A 12,990-nucleotide genomic window follows, 5' to 3' on the forward strand; every position below is an offset into this window, starting at 1 on the left:
TTAGTTTTGAAATCTATCTATTTTTATTATTTTAATAAAATTATGTTTTTGATATAATTCTAGTTAAGTTAAAGATTTATAATAATAATATTGATAAACAAAAAGGTAATAATAAGTTCACTTATTACACTGTATGATATATGTTATATTAGTATATATAAGTTTATTGTGATTTTGCTCTCTAGATTGCTTATTACCTAAATTTTTAATAAAATTTGTAAGTTATGGTTGGCATTAAAAAGATTTGGTATTTTTCATTAATTAAAATTTATTATCATTAAAACTTGTTTGAATGATGTTAAAATTTTATCAATTCATTTATTTATATTTTTTTAAATGTTTCACAATAGTTGTTCAGAAATTCTAGTCATATTTTTCTAAATTTTTATTTTTTTACTTTAATTTATATCTGCAGAATAACCACTATTAAAACAGTGATCCTAAGATTAATATGAGATAGAACTGACTTTCACAGCTTTGTTATAAAGTATGCCACTGGTAATTTTAGTTTAATAGAAATTCTAATTCCATAATCCCCCTGTATCATATATTAGTGCAGAACCAGAACTACTCTGTAAAACAATTTTATAAATAACTCAGTAATCTTCAGTTAATATTTAACCAATAAAATTAAAATTACATTTAATATTGTCATACATCTGGCTTCATCGTGGTCAATGCATGTTCTATCACCATCACATCAATTCTTCAATAACTTCAGGTTCTACATTTGAATGTGGTTATTATTGAATGTGGTTAGTTAAAAATTTTCATGCAAAAAAATGTATCTTTTATTGTTACATATATATTGCACTATTGTTGTTTCTGGAAAAAATAAATAAGTTAATATACAATTCCATAAACATTACGTAATAAATTATATCTCAGATACAATCAGAAGTAGGTGTTTGTGTACTACCTTAACAATACTCTTCCACATTTACAGACAACAAATATGTTTACATTTAATTAGTTCCACATTTAACTAACATAAACTTCCCTTAGGTAACTAAGATGATAGTAAAAATCATCCTAAAATCTCATCACCCAATAAAGATTCTAGTTTTTTTTTAATTATAGGACAGTTTCTTTTTTAATTTTTCATATCTACAATGATATTATGTCTACCCTACTCAAAATTAACCGGCAAAACTGCTACAATTAAAAATTGTTTAAAAATTCTTTTAATTGATCATCTTGTTGGTGCAAGTAGTGATATGCTTATCTGTTACACCAACGATCCCAAGTTTAATTCCTGTAGTGATGGTAATGATTTGAAAAATTTTTAACAAGCCACCCAAAAATCATTGCTAATTATTTATTAGTTGATTCGACTTAAAAAAAGAAAAGATTTTACTAGTAATACACTATATTTTTCAAGAAATTACAAACAACTTTGTTAACAGCTATGAATAGCTGTATTCACAGTCAAATTAAACTTTGCAATGACTTAATAAGTTTCTGCATTTTATAATATAAAATTACTCTGATAAAAGTATTTATTTAAAAGAAAAAACAACAGCTGCCAAATTATAAAAATTTACAACAACTGAAATGAATAAACTGATAAATTTCATCATTACTAGAAAAAAAAATTATATTTTTAAAAATACCAAATATTAAATCTTATTAACTGAATATGTATACGAGACAAATTAGGATAAAATTTGCAAATATACTTTATCACATACATATGACAGTATAAGGAATAAATTAAATTTTCAATGCCATCCATAACACAATTATTATTATTGTTAGGCCTAAATATCTAATTGTATATAATAATATTAATATAAAACAATTAATTATGTTAATTAATTAATTATACATAATATCTGTTTAAATAATAACTGGATTACATGTAATGTATAAAAATAAACCTAAATTATTACGAGTATCATTTATGAATTGGCTTAACTGTATCTCTAACAGACTGGTATTTATTGATTATCTTTTCATACTGTACACATGAAAAAAAATTTATCTGTAATAGCTTAAAAACGTATTAGTTCCTCTTCTATAATAACTAATTTCTGTTAATATCTATTAGAATAAGAACTGTAGCAATAATTATGTACATAGTTAACTAACTGTATATTGTTATGAAGGTAATATAACAATATTTATTACTTTTTTTTAACTGATGGTTAGTTACTTTTAATTCTGGTGATTAGACAGGATTAAAGCAAACACATTAGATTATTTATATATATATATATATAATAGCTATTACAGATAATAAAATCAAACATTTTATAGTAAAACATTTTTATCTTTATTTGTACAGTTATATACAGTACTATATATATTTTTTATTATTACCTATATAATTATTGTTGTAAATTCCTAAGAAATCCTGCCAAACGGAAAAAATAAAGACTAAGTAAAGTAATAAAAAGGATTATTATTTAATTTTTATCATTCTGCATAGTTTCCCACAAAAAAGGGTGTATTAATTTGTTCCTTTGGATTATTTTTCACAGGTAATATGATTATGATATAAGTAAAGAATCTGAGGTAATGCGACAGAAATTGGAGTCTGTTTATACTGTTCATTATAAACCGCAGACATGTTAAAAAGCACCAACTTAATTCAGAAGCATTTTTCCGCCATTAGACATATTATCCAGTAACTGTAAAGGAAACAAGAGATCTGGACACTCCAATGGATAAAATTACTCCACTAAATTGCACTAAGAGTGCAATAATTTAACAGACTTCTATTTTTGTTGAGCTAATGATTTAGCCTAACACCAATAGAACCCAAAATAGTATCAAGGATAAGGAGAAGAGGATAATCATCTAAAGGATGATCTATATACAAAGGAAACACAGGACGGAACAAAGACTATCCAATGGGTAGCTTAAAATTCCTAATCCAGGATGGAAGTAGGAGATTCCTAATTAACAATTCTATTTTAAATATATGTTAAAACAAAAATTCCTTTTCCTCTAGAAATTACAATCCATGTGAGAACTAGTTCGGGTGTAAAAGAACAGTCTTGCATATCCCCAAAATAATAGGTTCATGTTTTTGAAAGGAACTACTTCATTGCCATCAATAGAATTGTTAAGCATATGGAAATATCAAACTAATATATCTTCCAGACCGTCTATGAACAGTAATCATGGTACACCAACTTTTAAAACTGTTAATCACACATATTATATATCCAAGTACTACATGACTAGCACTTGCGTTAACTTGTTTGAACTTGGGCAAGCACTATCTTAACATTATGGTCATATTGTAAATTATCAACTATTTGCTCAATAAACTATAACCTTCAATATGAAGAATCTGAGATTCAAAAATATCCTGTTTTTTAAGAAATCAATTAAATATAATTTACTTTATAAGCCCATAATTTGCATAAATTAAGTTAATGAATATATAATTCATTCTTATTTCATCTCTTTGTACATAACTAAAACACAATAGGATACACTGAAGTTCAATTTTAATTAAATTAGTTTAAGTATTTTTGAACAAACTTGAAACAAACAGAAATTAAAATTTAAAAAAATTAAAGTCACTTCTAAAATAGTGAGCAATGTCCATAAAATTCAAAATTTTTAATTAAATGTTCAGTATCCGAAAAAACATTTTACTAATAACATCATTAGACAACAAATACTAAATTGAAAGGAAACTATACCGCAGTTAATTTTTCTGATCTACAGAAATTATTTTATTATGTACAACTTCAAATGCAGACATCTCAACCGACCAATTAGCATTGTAGCTAACATGCTGGCTTCTAAATTGTTGTTCTTGGGTTCAAACTGGGTAAGGTTCATTTATTTATCAATTATTTCATCTTCTTTGTGCAGAATGTGAGTTACCTGACGTCTAAAGTAGTAATAAAAGACATATCATCAAGCTGAAGTAACCAATTTGCAAGTACAACCACGTCTAAAGTTTAACTGAATATTTATATAGAATTTGCGTGTGTTGCAAAACTACTGCATATAAATTATTGCACCCATTTAAACATAGTAATGTATGCTACATAATTAGATGTAATTGTGACTAGTAGGAATACACAATTTTATTGGGATGCTACTAATGCTGCTAGTGGCTCCTTCTCATAGATTCAGTAAATATTATTTATAAATTTAATTTTTACATTTACTGCTCTATTCTTTCCTCCATGTTTAGCAATTTCAAAGTGACCTCAACTTCATCAAAAATGTTTTGTAGAAATTAGGTGAAAAACTTAGTTAAAATATTACAAATATAGGGTCACGTTATTATCTTAAAACATACCTGTTTCATTTTAACATTATGACTAAATTTTTAAAAAACATACTCTGAAAAATTAAGTATAAACATAGCGGGAAAAACAAAGTGGAAAAATTAATTTTTATGAACAATTATACATTGCAACTAGAATTTAATTTGTTAGATTACTTGTTATCAATAAATATCCACATAAAAAATGTCTATAACAGTTTGGAAATATCATTTTAAATAAGAAATAAAAATCCTAAAATGAAGTTCCAAATTTTTATCGTTTAATTATTTCGCTTGAAATTTTCCCTATATGGATCCAGGATAGAACTCAATCTACAATTTTTATGAAGAAGGTGCAATCCAGATAATAAATGCTGGAAGGCATGGTTTGGAGCCATCTCCTCATGAAAAAAAAAATTAATTTTATAGCATATGAAATATGCCATGCCTAATAAGTTCAAATCCAGGATGTTTCATATTAAAGATGCTAAAATCCACCGTATAAGTTGCAGAGAGGTACCTTGTAATGTCTGATATTTCCCAGATTTTTAAATATTCATGAATTATGTTATAATATTAGTATCCAAACTTTTTTTTCTTGTTTAACCTCAGCGACCACCATTAGGTATTGCTTCAGGGGATGAGCTGAAAAATTTGAAGTGTGTTGAAAATTCCATGCCTGACCAGGATTTGAACCTGGAACCTCTGGATGAAAGGTCGATTTGAGTATCCAGACTTAAAATCAGACATCCACACCTCACATATAAATTGCATAATTTATGATTAATGCTAATTTCCCACACTTAAAATTAATTGTAGACATAGGGGATCATAAAAATTACATTTTTTTATATAGATGAACAAATACATTCAACCTTAAGAAAAAAGTATATTTTTTTATTTACCTTCTTCTGCTCTTAACATTTGCTACTTGTCACAACATTCTGTACTGCCACGTAAAAGGAGAACTGCTAATTAAAACGAAAAAAAATATTTTCTTACAGATTTATCACTAATTTCATGGGCTTTTATTTATATTTTTGTTAAATGAATTAGTCACACGGAAGTTAATTACAAGAACAACATCCTTCCCGATATATTTTGAGCTTCAAAATCAACTCAAGTATTACTGCATTAAATAATAAAGGGAATAGAGGGAACACACAAATTTGAATGATCAGCTACTACAATTTAGAAACATATCATGATAACAATACCCGAGCAATGCACAGACAAAATTCAGTTTTATATAATGTGTGCAGAAAATAAAAACGTTGCTACAGTGTATGTGATTCAAGTTTTAATGGCTAAAATACTAAAACTACAAAAGTTTACTGAATATTAATGTTTAGAAATCCCAGTGTTTTAAAATTATATGTTTTACAATCATATTAAAAGATTGGGACTGATAGTAAAAAGACAAAACTAATACATCTCTTTTTGTGGATAACAGTGTAGTTCACTACACATACGCTACCTAAACTCTGTAATATATATTCCTAATTCATAATGTAACGGATGAATTATTATGTAGCACATTGCAATCCTCATACAATCAAGTTTTTTCCAATGGGCAAAGAGAAGAGATCAACTTTATGGATGTTATATAAATGTTATTAAACACATTCATATGCACACATTCTCTCTTACAGGGCTTCTTACATTAGCTACTGCATTCATTGTCAACTTACCACAGCTAATTGTAGTATTAACAAAAAAATGTAACCTTGCAAAAATCTTTGTTAATATACATTTTCCTAATCACTTCTCATACACAATCACAGTATTTAATTATTAAAGTATTATGTTTCACATGCTTTTTTAAATCAAACTACACACTAAAAAGCGACCACGTTTTTATGCGTGATATGATCTCCTACGCAAAGTAACGAATACTACGAATATGATAACTTAACATCGACATCAAATACCTGCTACACGCACCAACCTGTACATCCTTACTTTCCGGATATAATCGGTTATTCTTGTACACAAACAAGACTGCTATTTTATTAACTTAGTGATTTCTATATAACTGGATAGCGGAAGATATGCTTATGGCGTAAAATACAATTAAGTGTTCAATATTGAAGCACGTCCACCGGCGCAGAATGAGATGCTAGGAACTAAATGAAACCATTGTGCGACTATAATCGTGATAGTAGGGATGTTTATTTTACTGAAGTCAGATAATTAAAAGAACGGTCATTTTCGTAACACAAGCAAAAATTTATGGACAGTTGTAGAAAATTTCAGAATTTTTTAAAGTAATTAAATATCTTATATTTATATAGAGCTAATAATATATGAACAATTTTCTAAGCTAATTTGAACAACCAAAATATGATCAATTTATAAAACCAATTTCTCGCAAGATATTTTGAACCAATTTCAAAAAAATAACCTTCAAGTTTTCAGCATAGTTTATACACTATATAATATAAATATAATATTTATTATTATTATTTATGAAGAACAACTTATCATGAATTCAGAATAATTACATTGTTATAACCTCAAATCTGACGTTGTACTTACTTAAAGAAAGAAACAGTGTTCAATTACGTATCTTTTGTTTTGCAAAACACACACTTCCCCATGATTTTTACTCACAAATTTATTTTCAGTTTATAATAATCACAAACATAATCAGTTGTTTTTTAATGCAATAAAAGTACGTCACTTTATTCAAAATACAAACTCAAAACACTATTACGCATCAATTTAAATTTAAAACGTGGTTTTATCCCTACTCTTACACTTACCTCTATGCAAGCGCCGTTTTCAGTTTATTTAGTTCTACCGGTAATACCACTCATTTATTGGCGCTAGTTTATGCTTCAAATTTTACCAATGCCAATAATACATGGGATCCCCTACCCAGTAATATAGAGATCAGTTTGTTTAGTGTGCTCTGCTCAGGGATTTTTAATATACAGTAAATGATTAATTGTTAATCGAAAACCCATTTAACAACGTACAGCCCACCTTATCGATCTTAATTAACAAAATGCATGGCAAAAGTTAATTATAACTGGTCACTTCGTCTTCGGTACATAATAATAAAAATAATTACTAACACACTTAAACATTACATTAGCATTTTCTTTTTATAAAAATAATATTATTCTGTTAATACGTTTTTCACTTAACGCCTTCAATGTTGTGATTTTATTTTAAAGCAGTTTTATAGACTTCTTATAGTCAAATAATTTTTTTTTAAACATGGTTTCAAAGATTTTTTTTTTTTGTTATTGATTATGTAATGCACAAATATTTTCAGGCAAATGCAGTTTCTTTTTTCCGTTATTCATAGAAGCAACATGTATAACCATTCCTGATGTGATCTAGTAAAAATACTGTACATTAATTATTCAATTAATATAAATAAATTTTTTTGCTAAATGTAGATTAAGTATTTGTTATTTTATTTAATTGTAAATATATAAGATGCAAATTGTTTTATGTGTATTAGATATATCTTCATAAATTATACTTAATAACTTGACGTATATAAATACTGATTTAATCATTCCTCTGAAATCTCTCTCTTCTAACGAAAAAGTAGGTGTAGAATGAAAAAAGATTCATCTTTAAAGCAAGTATTACATCTACAGTAAAGTGTGTTTGTTAGTTTATAGATAATTTCAGAAAATACCAAATGATATTAAAAATTGTTCATTCTGGTTTAGTTTATATGAATGTACTACATTGTTCCCAATTCTTCACGAAGCATTTTATGTTCCTTTACGATCAACATAATAAATAATGGAAGTCTGTTTGCATGAAATTATACATAATCCTGCTCTGCTCCAGAAAACGAATAAAAAACTGAATGGTATCAAAGTGGTTTGTCCTTCACAGTCCCCCAAGCCTTCCTTCAATTAAAATAATAAACTTATTGCAATTTTGAACTTTTTGTTTTCAAAAGTGGAAGTTTATAATTATTCTTATGTAAAAAAAAAAAAAAAAAATAATGCAATTAAAATTAAATTAATCATTCAAAAGAGATATTTTATTGGTTGTACCGCCACCACTACTAATTCATGCATTTTTTGACTGAGCAAATTGACATTTCCTTTATATTTTTAATGCTTTTTATAGTAAGGTAATAAATTCTTATGTAAGAAATACTTGAGTCTTTGGGCAGTCACTAAACGTAGAAAGAAAAAGGAAAAACAGACACACAGAAATCTGCTGAATTCCTCCTTATCTGTGTGAATTGTGGTTGTATTAGTGCAGTAGGACAAGATTTGTTTTTTACAAATTCTGCAGAACATTACAATTTTTTGCCACTAGAATAATTCTAACTAAGTTATGACAGACTTAGTTTTGTAACATATAAGACCCCAAGCATTCTTTTACTAATACACCAATACTCAGTGATGTAATAAGTCTGATGACTCCCCACTACCTACATTAACAAAGATTTTGATGATTCAAACCATTATTTTTAAAAGTATATTCTTTTTACAGAATATAGTTAAGATTTCTTAATGATCAAACACCCTTGAAGCACGCTACATTCACTGACCCTCCTCTTAAATGAATAAAATTTAAAATAACAGATATTACAGCCATTTTTTTTTAAATTGTTCTATTTTTACAATGATTAAAAATTAAAATATTCAACAATTAAAATTAAAATGATTTAAAAATTGTTAAAACCCCTTGTCCTCCAGCTCTTTAGGTTCCTAGCTGTCCTCAGTTAACAGAAATTGAAATATTGTAAAATTAAAACTGTAATTTTTAAAACGTGTTCTGCAGATGTTTCAGGTAGCAATAAAAACTCAGAACTGATGTGTTATGAGAGATCATTTGCACCCCTGTGCATTTTAAGTCTTTTGGCACTCCTAAATTAACAAGAATTTAAATATGATATATGAAATATTATTTTTGAACACATTTGGCTTCAGATTAAGGGAAAAAGGTTAATGGTGTAAATGAGATCAGGTCCTCATGTTTTCTGGATTCCCTAGCCACCTTAAAAAATCCACAAAATTTAAAAAGATTTTTATATAACTGATAAGTTTATATTAAACTTGCTTTTTTGTGTATGATTTTTTCAATAATTATTTTATATTATACAAAGAATTAATGAATCTGTTATCACTCAGAACATCGCTTTATGATTTCAACATATGTTAATAAAGGTAGGGAGCAGTGATGAATAATCATCTTGGTGCCACTTTTACACACGTAAGACTACATAGGTTTATCAATTATTGTTAAATAGATTTTTAAATATCAGGTGGTACAGAGGATCTCATGAAGAACGGGTGCCATTGAAAATATTAAGCAGCTTAAAATTAAAACTTTACCTTAACACGAATAAACCTTAACTTACTTTACACGAATACCTAATGTCAGGAGAAGCCACACCCCTATGCACATGATGCAACTGCCGCATGACTGTGCACCACATTCTCATGGATTGCAAATGTTATGCGACGTTGCGTCGTAAGTTTAATCTACCTAGAAACATCCGTGATATCTTGTGCAATAATAACAAAATTTTTGACCAGATGTTTCTCTTTTTGCATGGTACCAGGTTACTGCAAAAAATTTAATATTATCATATATATTTTTATGCTAGAAGAGTTTTTTTAATAATTTTTAACCTTTAGTTTCAATTTTGATTTTTTTGGTTCTATGTATTTCATTTTACAATCCGGGGAGGGAACCTTTTGCACAACCCATCGGAATTAGGTAAGTTTTATATAGTTTCTTTTTTCGATTATTTTAACTTTTATATTTTAACGACTTCGTCTGTGGTATTAGTTTTGAGTTTTATTTTGTCTTCTTGACTTGTTTTAATAAGTTTTTATTATATGATTAATATTACTTTTACACCTTATAAGGTTTATTGTTTTAGAGTTATTTTACCCTTTTATTAATAAAATTCCGGGCGATGATAACACCCAAGCGTTTTTCACCCACAAAAAAAAAATTACCTTTGTCTGACCCAGCTTTAATTGTATCTTAAGGTTCTTCACAGCCTTCTGGTGGGAACATTATAGAATGCATTGCTGTTAGATGTGGTAGTGGTAATCAAATCAAATTTTGGAAGATTTTTGTTATTTATAATATGTTAAAAATATAGCGTGCAATTTAAATTTGTCTTTGTTCATTAAGAATGTTTGTTTATTTTCAGATGCTCTAGTATACTAAGTATGTATTCTTTGTTTAGTATGTAAGATTTTCATGTCAAATTTTTGTCAATGTGGCAAGGTTTCAATGAAGTTATGCAAAAGTGAAGAGATTATTGTGTTGTTTTTATCATATGAAAAGGTACATTTACTCATTATAAAAATTTTATATTTGCACGTCATATTTAAGATACAAGTTTAAACATTTTGATATCAACAGGAATTAGAAATAAATGAATAAATCTTTATTCTGATCGTAACATACATTATATAGATTATGTAGATCACAGTCAACATAAGATAAGAAAATAAATATAAAAACAAATTTAAGATAAAAATTGATATGCTTAAATTCCATATTAATTATTTAAATACAAAAACACTAAATTACGTTAAGGTAAATATATTAAATATAAAAATTAGTACAAATAATTCACAATTCAGAAGCTGCTACTGAAAATTATTTTGAGTACATATTTATATACTCATTGTATGGGTTGCAGATAGGTTTTTTAAAATTAATATAATTTATAAATTCATTAACAGAGTAATATTTAGAAATCAACTCGTTGACTGCAAAACTTACCCTGGAGCAGACATTGATAGCGACCATAATTTGGTGATAATGAAATGTAGATTGGGGTTTAAAAACCTGAAGAAAAGGTGTCACAGAATCGGTGGAATTTAGAGAAGCTTGAGGAAGAGGTGGTAAAGAAGATTTTTGAGGAGGACATCGCAAGAGGTCTGAGTAAAAAAGATAAGGTAGAAAATGTAGAAGAAGAATGGGAGAATGCTAAAAAGGAAATTCTTAAATCAGCAGAAGCAAACTTAGGCGGAATAAAGAGAACTGGTAGAAAACTTTGGGTCTCAGACGATATATTGCAGCTGATGGATGAACGCAGAAAATATAAGAATGCTAGTGATGAAGAAAGTAAAAGGAACTATCGGCAATTGAGAAATGCTATAAACAGGAAGTGCAAACTGGCGAAAGAAGAGTGGATTAAAGAAAAGTGTTCAGAAGTGGAAAGAGAAATGAACATTGGTAAAATAGACGAGCATACAGGAAAGTTAAGGAAAATTTTGGGGTACATAAATTAAAATCTAATAATGTGTTAAACAAATATGGTGCACAGATATATAATACGAAAGGTAAAGTCAATAGATGGGTGGAATATATTGAAGAGTTATACAGAGGAAATGAATTAGAAAATGGTGTTATAGAGGAAGAAGAAGAAGTTGAGGAGGATGAAATGGGAGAAACAATACTGAGATCTGAATTTAAGAGAGCATTAAAAGATTTAAATGGCAGAAAGGCTCCTGGAATAGATGGAATACCTGTAGAATTACTGCGCAGTGCAGGTGAGGAAGCGATTGATAGATTATACAAACTGGTGTGTAATATTTATGAAAAAGGGGAATTTCCGTCAGACTTTAAAAAAAGTGTTGTAGTCATGATACCAAAGAAAGCAGGGGCAGATAAATGTGAAGAATACAGAACAATTAGTTTAACTAGTCATGCATCAAAAATCTTAACTAGGATTCTATACAGAAGAATTGAGAGGAGAGTGGAAGAAGTGTTAGGAGAAGACCAATTTGGTTTCAGGAAAAGTATAGGGACAAGGGAAGCAATTTTAGGCCTCAGATTAATAGTAGAAGGAAGATTAAAGAAAAACAAACCAACATTCTTGGCGTTTATAGACCCAGAAAAGGCATTCGATAACGTAGACTGGAATAAAATGTTCAGTATTTTAAAAAAATTAGGGTTCAAATACAGAGATAGAAGAACAATTGCTTGTTAGCAATTGTTCTTGTTGTACAGGAACCAAACAGCAACAGTAATAATTGAAGAACATAAGAAAGAAGCCGTAATAAGAAAGGGAGTCCGACAAGGATGTTCCCTATCTCCGTTACTTTTTAATCTTTACATGGAACTAGCGGTTAATGATGTTAAAGAACAATTTAGATTCGGAGTAACAGTACAAGGTGAAAAGATAAAGATGCTACGATTTGCTGATGATATAGTAATTCTAGCCGAGAGTAAAAAGGATTTAGAAGAAACAATGAACGGCATAGATGAAGTCCTACGCAAAAACTATCGCATGAAAATAAACAAGAACAAAACAAAAGTAATGAAATGTAGTAGAAATAACAAAGATGGACCACTGAATGTGAAAATAGGAGGAGAAAAGATTATGGAGGTAGAAGAATTTTGTTATTTGGGAAGTAAAATTACTAAAGATGGACGAAGCAGGAGCGATATAAAATGCCGAATAGCACAAGCTAAACGAGCCTTCAGTAAGAAATATAATTTGTTGACATCAAAAATCAATTTAAATGTCAGGAAAAGATTTTTGAAAGTGTATGTTTGGAGTGTCGCTTTATATGGAAGTGAAACTTGGACAATCGGAGTATCTGAGAAGGAAAGATTAGAAGCTTTTGAAATGTGGTGCTACAGGAGAATGTTAAAAATCAGATGGGTGGATAAAGTGACAAATGAAGAGGTATTGCAGCAAATAGATGAAGAAAGAAGCATTTGGAAAAATATAGTTAAAAGAAGAGACAGACTTATAGGCCACATACTAAGGCATCCTGGAATAGTCGCTT

The 12,990-nt window shown here is 28.3% G+C and overlaps 1 protein-coding gene across 5 annotated transcripts in view; it reads right to left on the bottom strand.

The window, feature by feature from the left end:
- Positions 1–6,972, bottom strand: part of LOC142325497 (uncharacterized) — a 384,074-nt gene extending 377,102 nt beyond the window's left edge. For all 5 annotated transcript variants that reach the window (XM_075367339.1, XM_075367337.1, XM_075367336.1 and 2 more), the window contains exon 1: positions 6,776–6,972. The gene's annotated coding sequence lies outside the window, so the exon portion shown is untranslated. The remainder of the gene's footprint in view (positions 1–6,775) is intronic.
- Between the last annotated feature and the right edge of the window lie 6,018 nt (positions 6,973–12,990).

The sequence above is a fragment of the Lycorma delicatula genome, chromosome 5 (assembly GCF_047948215.1).
Source record: "Lycorma delicatula isolate Av1 chromosome 5, ASM4794821v1, whole genome shotgun sequence".
Lineage (NCBI taxonomy): Eukaryota > Metazoa > Arthropoda > Insecta > Hemiptera > Fulgoridae > Lycorma > Lycorma delicatula.